This window comes from Anguilla rostrata, chromosome 2 (genome assembly GCF_018555375.3).
Source record: "Anguilla rostrata isolate EN2019 chromosome 2, ASM1855537v3, whole genome shotgun sequence".
Taxonomy (NCBI): Eukaryota; Metazoa; Chordata; class Actinopteri; order Anguilliformes; family Anguillidae; genus Anguilla; species Anguilla rostrata.
This window is the reverse complement of record NC_057934.1, coordinates 15,584,604-15,598,430: the sequence shown is the minus strand read 5'-3', so window position 1 is coordinate 15,598,430 and position 13,827 is coordinate 15,584,604. Positions and strand designations below refer to the sequence as shown.

At 39.8% G+C, this 13,827-nt stretch overlaps 1 long non-coding RNA gene across 1 annotated transcript; it reads left to right on the top strand.

Moving 5' to 3' along the window:
- The first annotated feature begins 2,245 nt into the window (after window positions 1-2,245).
- On the top strand, window positions 2,246-12,935 carry LOC135247379 (uncharacterized). Its single transcript, XR_010328212.1, has 3 exons — window positions 2,246-3,354; window positions 5,024-5,138; window positions 8,366-12,935. It is a non-coding gene; the product is annotated as an uncharacterized LOC135247379 (long non-coding RNA).
- Window positions 12,936-13,827: the final 892 nt, after the last annotated feature.

The following is a 13,827-nucleotide window of genomic DNA, read 5'->3' as shown; positions in this document are numbered from 1 at the left end:
AAAAACATTGGGACATATTTTAATTTGATTCAATACTGTGCATCGACTTAATTACCTTTAATTTGTTGCTATTTGGTTTATATAGTAAAAGTGAATGTGTTCATTTTCAATAAAATAACATATTTTAAAATATCTTATAGATGAGCTAACTGCACAATGAAAAATGTTAAGGTTTTATATATAAAATATAATAATATTAAATTATTATTTTATTAATATTTAAAAATATGTTTCATTATTTTTAACCATGTGGAATTGATAATTAAAGTTGATAATCACTGCCAACCTGGTCTCACAATGAATTTGTATCTATTCAATGAACACCCTAAAATCTGTACTGATCTACCAATGACAAACGCCTCACATCTGTAGGTTAATGCAATGGAAAGACATTTTAAGTGTAGATTAATATACTATGCATCACAGGATACACTATTTATTTCTGAGAATAATAGGACCCATGAATACATTTCTATCATTGGGGGTTTCATCCTTACCAAACAAATTCGTGAAATTTTTGTGCTGCTCAGATTGTCTTGAAAATTCACAAATAAGTGCAATGTGATGCACAAATGTGAACTAGTTACATTTATTTGTGGATCAGTTGCATTTATTTGTGGATCTGCTACACTTATTTGTGGATCAGCTGCATTTATTTATGGATCTGCTACATTTTTTTGTGAATCACCTGCATATATTTGTAGATAAGCTACATGTGGCAGTGCCCATGCAGCATGAAACAGCTAACTGGACAAGAAATAGCAACTGCCCACAACAGCCCCTGCGACAATACTTTATCAGTTGTAACATTTTTTTTTCCATTAAGGTGGCACAACAATAGATGGACAAAGTGAAAGCAAACTACAGCGAAGAAAATAAACTTAACACTCAAAAAAAAAAAAAAAAAAGTTTAGTAGATTCACGTTGTAAGAATGGAGATGTATGAAGTCCAGGCACACACACAAACATAGTCATAGAATTAGTTTTTCTGAAGTTATGGTACATTAATGGTAGTGTGACATCATCTTCAGGTAGTACCATGTGCATGCATTACTTACTTCTCCATGAGCAGACGCACGGTGCTCTGGTGCTTATTCATAGTTTTGTTTGGCTCCATCTGATGTGACTGAATATTCGGTAATTTTGGTCATTTCACTTTTAGAAGTGTGTTTTTCTGGTTTTGATGTGAGCATTGCTGCAAAGGCAATGTGTCAGTTCCCATCACAACTATATACTGAGTGCTTGCAACAGAAAAAAAAATCACCAATTTGAAACACTTCCATCTGAGCGATCAATGTAAATATCTGTAGATGTGTTATGACTTAAAAAGAGAAAACCAATGACTACCATGATGGTAAATAACATACAGTGGAAAAGAAAAAGGAAAATAGCAACTTTCTTTTTGTCCCCCATAGAGAACTGGGAGGAGTGAGGAACCTGTGACCTGTGTTTGGATCACTGAACCAGGTTGAGGGAAAACAATAAGTGAAAGAAAGCTGACCTCCTGGATGACCGCACTGTGGCACCAGAACCATGTTGGTCAACCGTAACCAAGAAGACCACACAAATATTCAATAATGGTTGAATTCAACCAATGTTGTCCTTATCTTTGATTTACAAATAATTCCATGTGTTACATTTTTGTTCGCTGTATAACTGCATGCTTGCAAATCTAAATATCACTTTAATGATGTCAACTCAAAGGAAAAATGTTGACTGAATCTCAGTTAAAACATTGTCTTTAATCTGGACTGAGGCCTTTACTCCACTTTAGATACACCTTTACACCAAATAGCCTGCTCATCCCATTGGCGAATCATATGACTGCTATTCTATATGGAGCAGTGGTCTCCAACCCTGGTCCTGGAGAGCTACAGGGTCAGCTGTTTTTTGTTTTCACCTTAAAATCAGCACCCAATTGAGACCCAAGACACCAAGTGAGTTGAGTTAACTGTGCAATCAACTGCTCTAATTGATTCATGAAGTGCAGAGTCACTATGAAAACCAGCAGAACCTGTAGCTCTCCAGGACCAGGGTTGGAGACCACTGATATGGAGTATGCGACATGGTGAAGAGCAGGGGTATCCAATCTCATCCGAAAAGGGCCGACGTGGGTGCAGTTTTTTGTTTTAGCTCAGCATTACAACACCTGATTGTAATTATCAAGGTTGATTGACAACCATGGTTAGTTTATTAGTAGTTAGTTTGTAGAACTGGGTATCTTAGTACTGGGCTAAAACAAAAACCTGCACCCACACCGGCCCTTTTCGGATAAGACTGGACACCCCTTGTGAAGAGGTTTATCTTTTTTTTCAACCAAACATTGGTTATCTAATGATAACCAAACATTCAAATGGGCAAGAGGAGTGTGACTTTGACTGTGGTATGATTGCTGTTGCCAGCATCTCAGAAACAAACTCGGTCCTGGGGGCCCCTGCGTATGCTGGTTTTCATTCCAACCTCCAACCTCATCCCAGTATTTTAACAGGCTGTTAATTGTTCTTAATTAGGTGCTTTTCATGTTTTAGAGCTGGGGACCCCAGTCTTATCCAGAAGGAGCCAGTGTGGGTGCACACACCTGATTCTACTAATCAACCACTGCACCTTGATTAGTAGAATGAGGTGTGTGCAGATTGTAGTTGAGGCTGGAATACACAGTGGTCTACCAGGATTAATTTTAAGAACTGCTGCTCTAGAGTTTCCAGAGAATGACGTGATACAAAAACGACCAGTGAGCAGTGGCTCTGTGGACCTCTGAATGCACAATATGTCAAACCTTGAAGCGGATGGGTTAATGCAGCAGAGGACCACGCCAGGTTCCGCTTCTATCAGCTAAGAACAGGAAAACGAGGCTACACCCAAACTGGATGATTGAAGATTATAAAAAGCCTGGTCTGACAAATCTCAATTTCTACTGCAACATGCAGATATCAGTGTCATATTTTGGAGTAAACAACATAAATTCATTGTTGCTGACCATGTACATCCCTTTGGGGCCACAGTCTACCCTTCAAATGTATACTACCAGCAGGAGAATGTACCATGTCACAAAGCATGCATATTTGCGAGCTGGTCCCACAAACGACAGTGACTTCTGTTTACTCCAATGGCTTGTACACTACTCAGAACTCAAGCCAAAAAAGCACCTTTGGGATGAGGTTGAACGGGAGGTTCACAGCATTATGCGGTCAACAAATCAACAGGAACTGCATTCCGTCTAGTCAGCATGGACCAAAATCCTAAAGGAATGTTTCCTGCACCTTTTCGAATCCATGTCACAAATAATTCAGGCTGTTCTGGAGGCAAAAGAGAGTCCCACCAGGAGCTCGATAGGTGTGCCCACTGAAGTGACCGGTGAGTGTATATCTTTTTCCTTATACAGAGCTAGTTTTGTTCCATGCATTCAAATCCAAAAAAGGGGTATAATGTGTGAATTATCTATCTTCTGGTCTCGAGCACCTCCCTTTTGAGAGATGGGTGTGAAGTGTCTCGAAACAAGAACAATGCAATCAAAATATCTTGAGGTTAAATAAATGTCATGAGTGGTAATCAATGTCCTTTTCTGATAGCTTTTGTGGTGCATCTGGTGATGACCTGTCTGGTGGTTTGTAGTCACAAAGAGATCATTTTTAAAACAGAAATGGGGACACAGTTGCCCTCATGAGCCAACATAGGTTATGTGCCTTAATAATATTATGACTGCCAACCAACTTAAAACAAATTTAGTTATTTTAATTGATACATTAATCAGGAAAATATAAAGGCATAAAATACATTATAATAGAAAGATTCTTTGGAATCTGCAAGACTTCTTCCAACCCCTTGGGTTGACTATGTTGCTTGGTTGGCCATTTGATGCAATCCAGGCCGCAATTCAGTTGGAAAATGTTTTTTCTTGTCAATGCATTCTGTGCTGTTCGTTTGGAAACTACTCATTTGCTTAACGTTATGTGCTGCTAGTCTAGCTGAGTCAGATGGGTCGTTGGGAGTTTGCCCATCACCATGCTCATTTAGCTGGCTAATAGTAGCTATACAAAGACGCTTTGCCTGCAAAAAAATCAGTAAACTAGTCTCACTATCCTTATACGAAAGGTTCTGTTTACAACACATAAGCTGCATGATGTTTTCTACTGCCATGTTTCCCTCTGCTAACTAACCACCAAAATGTCAGTTTTTATCCTGGTCAACTTTACAAACTTCAACAGCAACTGCATTACATATTTAAAAAGTTCAAATTTCATACTGATCAGGTTTATCGAAAATGATTTGATGATCAATGCATTAGTCGATTAATTGTACAAATGAATATGTTCATTGACACAGCCATACTTAATGTCATAACATGATAATAGGTTAGACTTGATTTTAGTAAGCTGTACTTAGTTAGGTTATATTGGAGCGGTGCAGTGTGTGTGTGTTTGTGTGTGTGTGCATGCGTGTCGATCAGATGAACACCATTTAGAAAATGGTTCCCATCTCCACAACCACTGCACATCGTCATGCTCCACACTCCAGTCGCTCTGCAGTGTTAACTCTTAGGGGGAGCAGAAGTTACATGGATTTCTGACCCACTGTTAAATAGCCAGAGCTTTCCAAGTTTTAGGCACTGCCAAGCTTCCCTGGCCTAATATTTCCACTTTAATTGTGCCACTTGAGAAATTTACGTGCCTTGGAATATGGCATGAATCTTACACTTATTGCAGTATCATTAGCAGCAACATTTAAGCAACATCTGTGTGCTATAGAACTAATTGAAGTAGCAGGAGAGGCAGCTGTAAATCCGCAAGAAGATGGCAGTTCTTAGCCGGCACTGCTGAGCTAGCTCGTAACCGTCAGCCTGTTCTCGCAATCTGCTCAGAGATCCACGGCGCCGATACACAATGTCCAAAAACATACAGAGGAGGGGCGGTTGGGGGTGGGGGCGGTGGAGGGGGGTGGGCGATGATCCTGTTAACCACTGTTGCTGTGTCAATTTGGCTGTTTTTCAGCATCCTTGTTTAATTGTCATTACATCTCCATGCAGGAATGCTAAACCTCGAAAAAGGGTGAAGCAAGGGCCCAGAGGCCGAAGGCCGCCTGGGTGATTTGCCACCTCCACAGAACCGTTTCGTCTCCTGGAAACGCCTTCATCTTGAGGGGTATGTTCAGACTAAGCCACTCTAAGCGGTTCCGGTCTCAAATCGCTCCTCATATCTCGTCGTTCGGCGTGCGTGTGGCCATGCCGGCCAATTCTACTGTACCGTAAGTGGACCTGGCTCTCCGTTCAAACTGTTTGTCAGCTTCAATTCTGGCACCCCTTTGTTTGCTGTGGCTTTGCCCGGAAACAAAAAAACGAACGCTTTGACAGAGTCTAATCAGCGGCAACATTTAGAGTACATTAGATAGGAACTGAAATGGCTTGTTTTTGTTTTTTTGGGCCGGTATCTGTAGACAGTAGAAAGAGCTCATAATTGTTTAACGGGTTCATTCAAACAAAATTCAGATCGCAAAGGGACAAAAGAAGGAGCCAGGGGTGTGTTGTGGGGGGGGGGGGGGGGGGGGGGGTGGATGGCTGGTCTGTTCATATTGATGATGATTAGTGTGTTTGTCAACTACTCAACTTCATTAGGAACCTGGCACGTCCCTCTCCCTACCTCTGTGCTGGGAGCTGGGCCTCAGAGGTTACTGTTGCCAGAAGTGAAGGAGCAAGCTGATAAGAAGATAGGTTTTAAATTTGCTGCATTACACACTTTGGGTGGCATAGATCCTTAAAGTATTGAAAATCAATGATCACATGACAGCTAGCAGGTCAGGGGCCATCTGCATTAAGTGTTTTAAGCACTTTGGTAGCACTGTCTGCTTGTCTGGGAATGCTCTTGACACTGTATATACATATCTATTTAAGACCCAGAGTGGCTGATAGTTACATTGCAGAAATAAGTAATGACTTTTCTTGCCTTTTTTGCAGTGAACTCCTGAGATGTTGATGTCAAGATTATTGTTAGTAGTCCGTCCAGCTTTTTACAAGATCTGAATGCTCTTATTGACATTCCTGTGCATTTATTATTGTTACCTTTTCTGCAGCTTGTCAGAATCAGTTGTGTATGAAGTCCTATATATGTGCACAGTACTATGTGCACATGGACACAAGACCAATATCAATATTTATACCGATATCCTGTGAAGGGAACTGCATTTTTAGAAGACTTCAGGATATTGTAACCACGGTAAAGAGTGGAGATGATTGTGAAGTGATTATTCTGTCAGAGATGAAAATCTTATCTTTTTAGCTGCCAAGAGTTAACAGTGCCTAAGTAAATGAAATTAGTCGCATGAAATTATAATGGAGCCTTATCTACAGGTAATTGGCTGATTGAACACTGAAATGCATTACTCCTGCATGACGGAGGGTAAAAAAAAAAATGGAATGGCCCCTCTTTTACGAACAGCATCTTTTCACACAAAAGATAATGAATGATTATTAGTCTGCGGGCTCTGGAGATTTAAGAGAGCAAAAGTTGCACCTCTTGAGAAAAACCTACTGTGAAAAAATAATACAGTAAATTAAGAGTAAAAATGCACTTTATACATTTATTTCCCTGTGGAATACACTCTCCTCTGATTTTTACTGTTGTAAAAACACAATTATGCCTTTTTCTTGAAAAAAAGTATTATTTATTTATTTTATTTGGTTTTCAACACGCAGTCCTGATGTGGCTAATACAGTATACAGTCTAGTCTGTGTCCATTTGAAATCAATTCAGTTCAATTTTTGTACGAGTATCTTTCTGTAATAACAAGGCAAAATAATGTCTGAATTAAATTTGTTTGCCTGGTGTGAAGATGGTAGCTTTGATAGAATGAAGACTGCATGTGCAGGTTCATTCTAAATAAGAAGGGTAGACATCATATACTTTCATAATGATACAGATTCTCAAGGGTAGCTTATCAACTGTTAAGAACACATACTATATTAAGGCTTAGCTATATTGGAGCTAAGCTTGGTTAATACTGTCACATAATACAGCTTTACAGGGTTTTAGTGGTCAACATTGATTTGACTCGTTCCATTGGGGTGTTTTCAAAATTCATATTACAGGTGACTACTGGCTTTGACAAGAAAATGTTACAGTGGAATATGGCACAGAGGGGGGCAAAAAAAAAACCTCAATCCTTTGCTTATTTTTGTTCAAGGTTAATGCGTTTACCTTGTCTGGCACTATTGGTTAAGGAGAAATCCAGTAACCACATTCAGAAAAGAAAAAGAAAATCCACATGTTTATGTTGAAACTTAACTCTACGGTAAGTAACAAGCTCTCGGATGCTGTTTCCCTGATGCAGTGTCGAGAAAATTATAAACGTTGCTGTATTGTACCGAAGCTTTTTTTTTTTTTTTTAAATAGGCTGTACCACAATAGTCAATTCAACTTGCTATCATTAAAGTGTACTATTTCATATTTGATAGATATTCCTTACATGTGTTTCAACATTCTAGTCAGCGTAGTCTCGTTCTCTAACTGCAGGGTTCAAATGAAAGGTCTTGGTTTTTATAATGGGAAAGGGAATACCTACTTAGAAAATTTTAGTCAAATCTTAGGACAAACCACCAGAAATGGGAGGACTGAACATTTATCTTTTAAACACACGTACAGGGACACACATTTTCTGAATATCCCTGTATGTGGGCACATGGATTTATCCAAGTTGATTTCTGTTCTTTCAGTTTCAAATGCTCAGTGGATTTAGCCATCGAAGTATGTTACTGTGCTGATGACAGTGTTTGCAATGGGCTAGTACTCTCTGTTATGCAGTACCAGCACTTCTGAATTTACAGTCCCTGCACCTCTTGGTGAATCTTTTCTTTTTTCCTTCCTTTTTTCTTTTGAGTCTGGGTACAGTATTTCTCTTTGAAAGCTGTTATGTCTCAGCAAATTTCATTGCTTTAGAAATGGTACCGCTTTTAATGCAGCTTTAATGCTGCTGAATTTGTCCGTAACTTCAGCTCAAGAGTTTATACTTCTGTTCAAACGCAGCCTTTGAAGATTTTCAGTTACCAAAATAAATGCACCACATTGTGAACATGAGGAAAGACTTGAAGTAGATTAGCCTTGCATTTCATTTTGAGTTGAAGTTAATAACTGTTTTGAATATAACATTTAGTATGAACATTGTCCAGTTTTCAAAATGAAGCTGCTACAGTATGTTCTGTACTTTACATAATTTATTTGTAAAAATAAAGGAATGAAAGGTTGTGAAATTTCATATATATATATATATATATGTATAATGTGTGTGTGCGTGTGTGTATTCATATACGATGCACATAATGGCTTCTTGCGAGTGGCTATTTTCATGTTGCTAAAGGACCCTTTACTATATCTATCAGATGCCCGTGGCTGAGAGGAAGCTGGACAGGGGGAGATGGAGCAGCACGGAGACGGAGAGAGGCAGGAAACCGAAATGGAGAGACAGCTTGTCACAAATACAGCCACAGCCAGCAGGGCACAGAGGCACACATGCCAAGAGGAGCGATCCAGAGGAGGTCGGAGAACAGCAAGTACTTGCACCCTTTTCTCACCCATTTCACCCACTGTTTGATGAGCACTAGTGCTATTAATATAGTATTTTTACATATGGACATGTTTGTATATGAATCATGGTCTTGAGTAGGTGGAGCCCCAAGCTCAGCCATTGACCAGGAGCATAATACTGGCTAAAACATGACAGAGTCAAACCGTTTATGGGAAACCCAGTTTCACCTAGCCAGTCTGGAGAGAGAAACATCTTGTGTCAAGACTATATTTGTAATCGAATGTAATTTAAATGAAATAGGCAGTGGGGCTTCTCAGTGGCTCAGTCAAGGAAGGCAATCACTCACAAAACAGGATTTGAACCACAACCCAGAAATTGCTCATTCAAGTCTGGGCTACTGTACGTCATTAGCCACCCATGACACCGAAGAGTTCACAATGGTAGGCACAGCTGCCTTTGTCCTGTTAGAGGAAGCTATGCTTAAGCCATTTTAAAGTGACCTTGCTCTGCAGTTCCTGCTCCCGCAGCTGCAGGTGCCGTAATGGTCAAATGGTGATTCCACAGTTAATATGCAAAAAAAAAAAAAAAATGGGGGGGGGGAGGGGGAGAGAGAGTTGGTAGTCCAAAAACAGTGCAGTCATTAAATCTGTGCCAGTACACTGAATTTTGGCAAATGTCATGTGTGCCTCTGTATAGGGGCCAGGAATTAGACTGGGTTCAATATTTACATGGCATATATTTAAAGGCTAAAATAATAATTGAAAAAAATGTTATTGCAGTATCATTGCAATATCACACATTGTACATTCACTGTCAAAGATGTGGTGAGTTTTTCGACTGGTGGCTGCAATCTCAAATTACCTGAGCCATTGATTCTGAATTTGTCTAATACCTGCGCCACCTCGTGTCAGTTGAATTCTCTCGGCAGAATAAATAATATATTGCACGGCAACTCATTGGAAAGGATAGCTCAGCCGAACAAGAACTCATAAGCAGTGTGGCTTTTGATATATGCAGGGGAGTTTCATACTGAAATCATTGGTTTCATTATAATAAAGTACTACGGTGAATATATTTATTAAGAGATTTGACAAACAAATGTATTCATAACTGAAATGTCATGACTTGGAAATGTTTCTTTCATAATGCCGTGTCTGTACTTCATTTCATATCTAAAATATTCAGTTCGTAACCTGGAAAATGGTGGAACTCAGTTAAAATTTAAAAGACAGAACTTTTGTTACTTAACTTTTGGCAACTTCAATTAGTAACCCGTGAAACAATATATTACTACTTTTCCTTTGTTTTTAAAGCATATCTCTCACAGTCATTCACACATTAAAACTTAAAATTTCTAGACAATAATGAATCTTAGATGCTTCAAGGTATGTATTATCTGGCTATCTATGGCAGCCTACTGTGTGTTCATTGAAATACATATATTCAAGAATTAATGTCTCACTAGGTGGCTTTTCTTTGCTCTTTATGCCGTATACAGGTAATATTCCTGACATTAAGCCACACTTGAGAGAAAAGTAAGTTTAATTGAGAAGCAACCGTTTATTGCCAAATTTCAAAGTGTGGACAAAGAAGATATTTAAGATTTTAATTCTAAATAGCATGAGCAAATTGCTGAAAGGAAAAAAAAAGATACAAAGAAAGAAAAAAAGACATGTCAATGCTAGGCCTTCATCAATCAAACCCAATGTCAAAGCAACATGCTCGGTTCAATTTTCAACTCGCTGCCCCACAAAACCACTTCTTATTTTCTCTCTGCAATCTCCCACCGCAAATGTATGGATCATTGTCTGGTGGGAGCCGAGGGTGACGGAGCCCAGACGCGCGCTGTCTGTCTGACGCTGGTGCCACCGGGTCCGGGAGCCTTTGGACCCCTGCCCTCAGTCAGCCGGCAGTTTGCCGTACCTGCATTTTCTCCACAATCGGGCCTCGCCGCCCGGCCGTCTCCCAACTGCCACCTACGCATAACCTCACACTGATCGGAGGCTGTTCTGTGTCAACCCCCCTCCCCCCCCCCCTCCTTCTCCCCAAGCCTCCCAATGCTGTTTGCTTTAAAAACAAATGCTTCGGGAAACAAAAACATTACAAAGAGTGAAAATAAATAAAAGCGCTCAAAACAAAACAGGGCATTCAACGGGGGTGCTTAAAGTGTACATAGCGTTGCGAAAATAAAATGTAAAGATTTGCGAGGCTCGAACGAGCCGGTAATCTGATGCTCGACTTTTTTTGTACCCGAATGAAAGTGCGGGAGCTGTCTGATGAATCTACAACTTTGTTTTCTGTGTATAAAAATACTCGGGCTCCTGGGAGCGTGCTTCATTCAACTTCAGTGTGAGGTGGAGAACATGCTGTTAGAGTAACTTGTACAGAAGTGTTTAAGTTATGACAATCGGTAATGCAGACTTATTTTTTTCTTTCTTTTACTTCTCGAGTTGAAAACAGTGTTTTTAAGTTACTATTACAGTCATCTTTTTTTGTCAATTTCCTGATACTTCCTAGCTATGAGTTTAATAACCAGATAGTGGTCATTGAGCATGAAACATGGTGCCTGAACAAGTAAAGTAATTTTATGTAGTGTGGAAAGGAGTGCAATATTTATCAAATTGTTTTTCTTTCCTCAGAACTTTGTCCAATTTCTCAGTGTTTTGTGACATCATTAGTGTGCTGGTAAGGTGTTGAATCTTCAGTTAAGTGCCAAGTGTTAAGTACCTTATTTGAGTAAACCAGCACACATAGCCTAATTTACGGTAAGCGCTGTTATTCCTTGTTTCATTTCCTGGCTGTACTTTTAAGTGGCATTATAATCAGGAAGTCAAGAGGAGAGTCCTCTTCAGAGCACATTTATGTAATCCAAATCAATCCATCAAACTCTTTTTAATATGTTCTTAGCACAGAAAATGAACTGTATATATTCACTGAATGAACTGCAAGGACATAATGTGAAATTTGGGGGAGAGAGCATTCAGAATAGGCCAACACATACATGCTTGAACAGACAATTAGGGAATCACACGTTTTCACAATAGTTTTCATATCATTTTGTACAGTATGACCACAGTTACATTGACCCAGTCTTGGTCAAAATGTCAAGAAATGTTCTAAATAAAAGTCTGATTGAAATATAACCATATTATTCCAGCCCAGTTCACAGAATGTGTAAATGGGCATAGAACCTACGAAAATGCATAATGAGTGTTTGGGCTACGCGTGTTGTGCCAGTAATTTGCTCCGCAGACCAGAATGATGTTTGCTTAACGTCCATTGCATTTAGCTGTACATAGCCGCGCTGAGCATGGGGGTGGAAGGCAAATGAAACCTGGGATTGTTGAAAATCTGCGACGTTGGGAAGATCGCAGATGGCTTGCCAATGCACAGCCTAGCGGAAACCAAGAGGGAGGGTGAATCTGAGCTCCAACTTCTGCTGGAGCTTTGCTCTCTTTGAGATCCAAAGCTGCTCGTTTTTACAACAATCTTGCAGGAATTATGACCAACGGAAATCCCTTTCAGGCTTCTGCGGTTCTGTGTTGCGGTTCTCGCTGTGCACTCCTACCCCGTCTTTAGATTTCAGTTTTTTTTTTCTTTTAAATTGCATCCTTTTTAAAAATAACCCCATGTAACATGCATTTGACCCTTTCAAGATATATGGCCATTCGTACAGTCGCAAGCTGGAATTACGAGCGCTCTGAGAATCCATGTGAGATCATGTGTAAAATAATTACAGGTTATGCTAATAAGAATATACAAATGTTGCAAATAAAGACGCTGCTGTTGGGATAACAAGTCAGGACAGTTCAGAGGACAAAACAATATTTATTACAACCTACACAACAGAGAGATTTCTAAGTAAAGTGTATCGAATTCCTTGCCAAGGGTCTCAAGCTCTTTAAAAGCAGACTCAGCAGCCAGTAGTTTATAATTAATAATTCATGTCTTTGTATGGGCAGTACAACAGCTATAACGTGAAGAAATATTTCAAATGAAAAAACGTATAGAAATTCATGGATGTGGATTTTGCAGTATTTTCAAAGTAGCCACATCTATAATCAGAAATATATTATTTATTATGGGACATGACCGGCTATATTTTATTCAGCAGAAAAATAGAATTCATGCAGGTTACCGGAGTTAGTCTTGTGTAAGGACCACATGTGCCCTCTTCCTGTTTGAATTTTAAAGGGACAGTCAAAAAGACAAGCACTACACCGAGAAACACATTTCCTGCACTGGATAATAGACAAACCTAAAAAAAAAAAATAGAGCATGAGAGAATCCGAGAGAGGGAATGGGGAAGAAAAAAAAAAAAAAAAAAAAAAACACAACAGCATAACATGGGTGAACATAAAGAATTAAACAAAGACGTTGACCCACAAACACTTTTCAAAAAGGGACGACCGGCCCCGCTCCGTTTTCCCCGCTCCCCCCACCCCCCCTCCCCTCGTCAAACAGCCGGTTGTTTCCATGGTCAAGGGCATCTATTTCATTATAAAGGTAGTCCCGCCAAAATAAATATTATTTTTGAATCTTTCATTATCTTTCTCTCTGGAAATGGGCTAAAGCAGCATGTGTTGGTATTAGATGCTGCAGAGCCAGCTGTCGCGCCTGGCTGCACGGTGACTCAATGTCAGCGGTTCAAAGCCGGCCGGACCGAAGGGGGAGGAAATCGGATAGGTCAGCGGAGCCCGCTTTGGAGCCCGAAAGGACAGGCCTATCTTTGTAAATCATATTCTTCTCGCAATTTTGGGCACGGAGCTTGTATCTGCTCCTGTGCGGTGTCGGTTTAGACAGTCGTTCTGGGGCGGGCGGGCAGGGGGAGGGGGAGGGGGAGGGGGGGGGGGGTGACAATATATGAGGCCCCGTCAAAGGCCTCAACACATCACTGGACATAATGATGAACTTTTGACAAGGCCATTGCACTATTTAGGACAACAGCTATAAAATTCTAACAATAACAGCAGCAATAATAAACACTTATTAACGCCACATAATGACACACGACACTACTACTACTACTACTAATAATAATAATAATAATAATAATAATAAAATGATTAAGAACATTAAATCCAATTACTGATGAGGACATAATGAAGTCTTTGTCAGCATGCACCTGACAGGTCGACGAGTTTAATGAATGCTGAATAAGGGCATACCCAAATCAATCGCGTTTCTTTGACCATTACCGGTGACCAGAAGCAGGCAAGTTTGTCTGTGTCCAGGGTGATTTACTGTATGTAGTCAGCATTGACTCTGTCGAGTTTAACGACACGCAATAGAAGAAAGCAAATTCCTTGACACAAG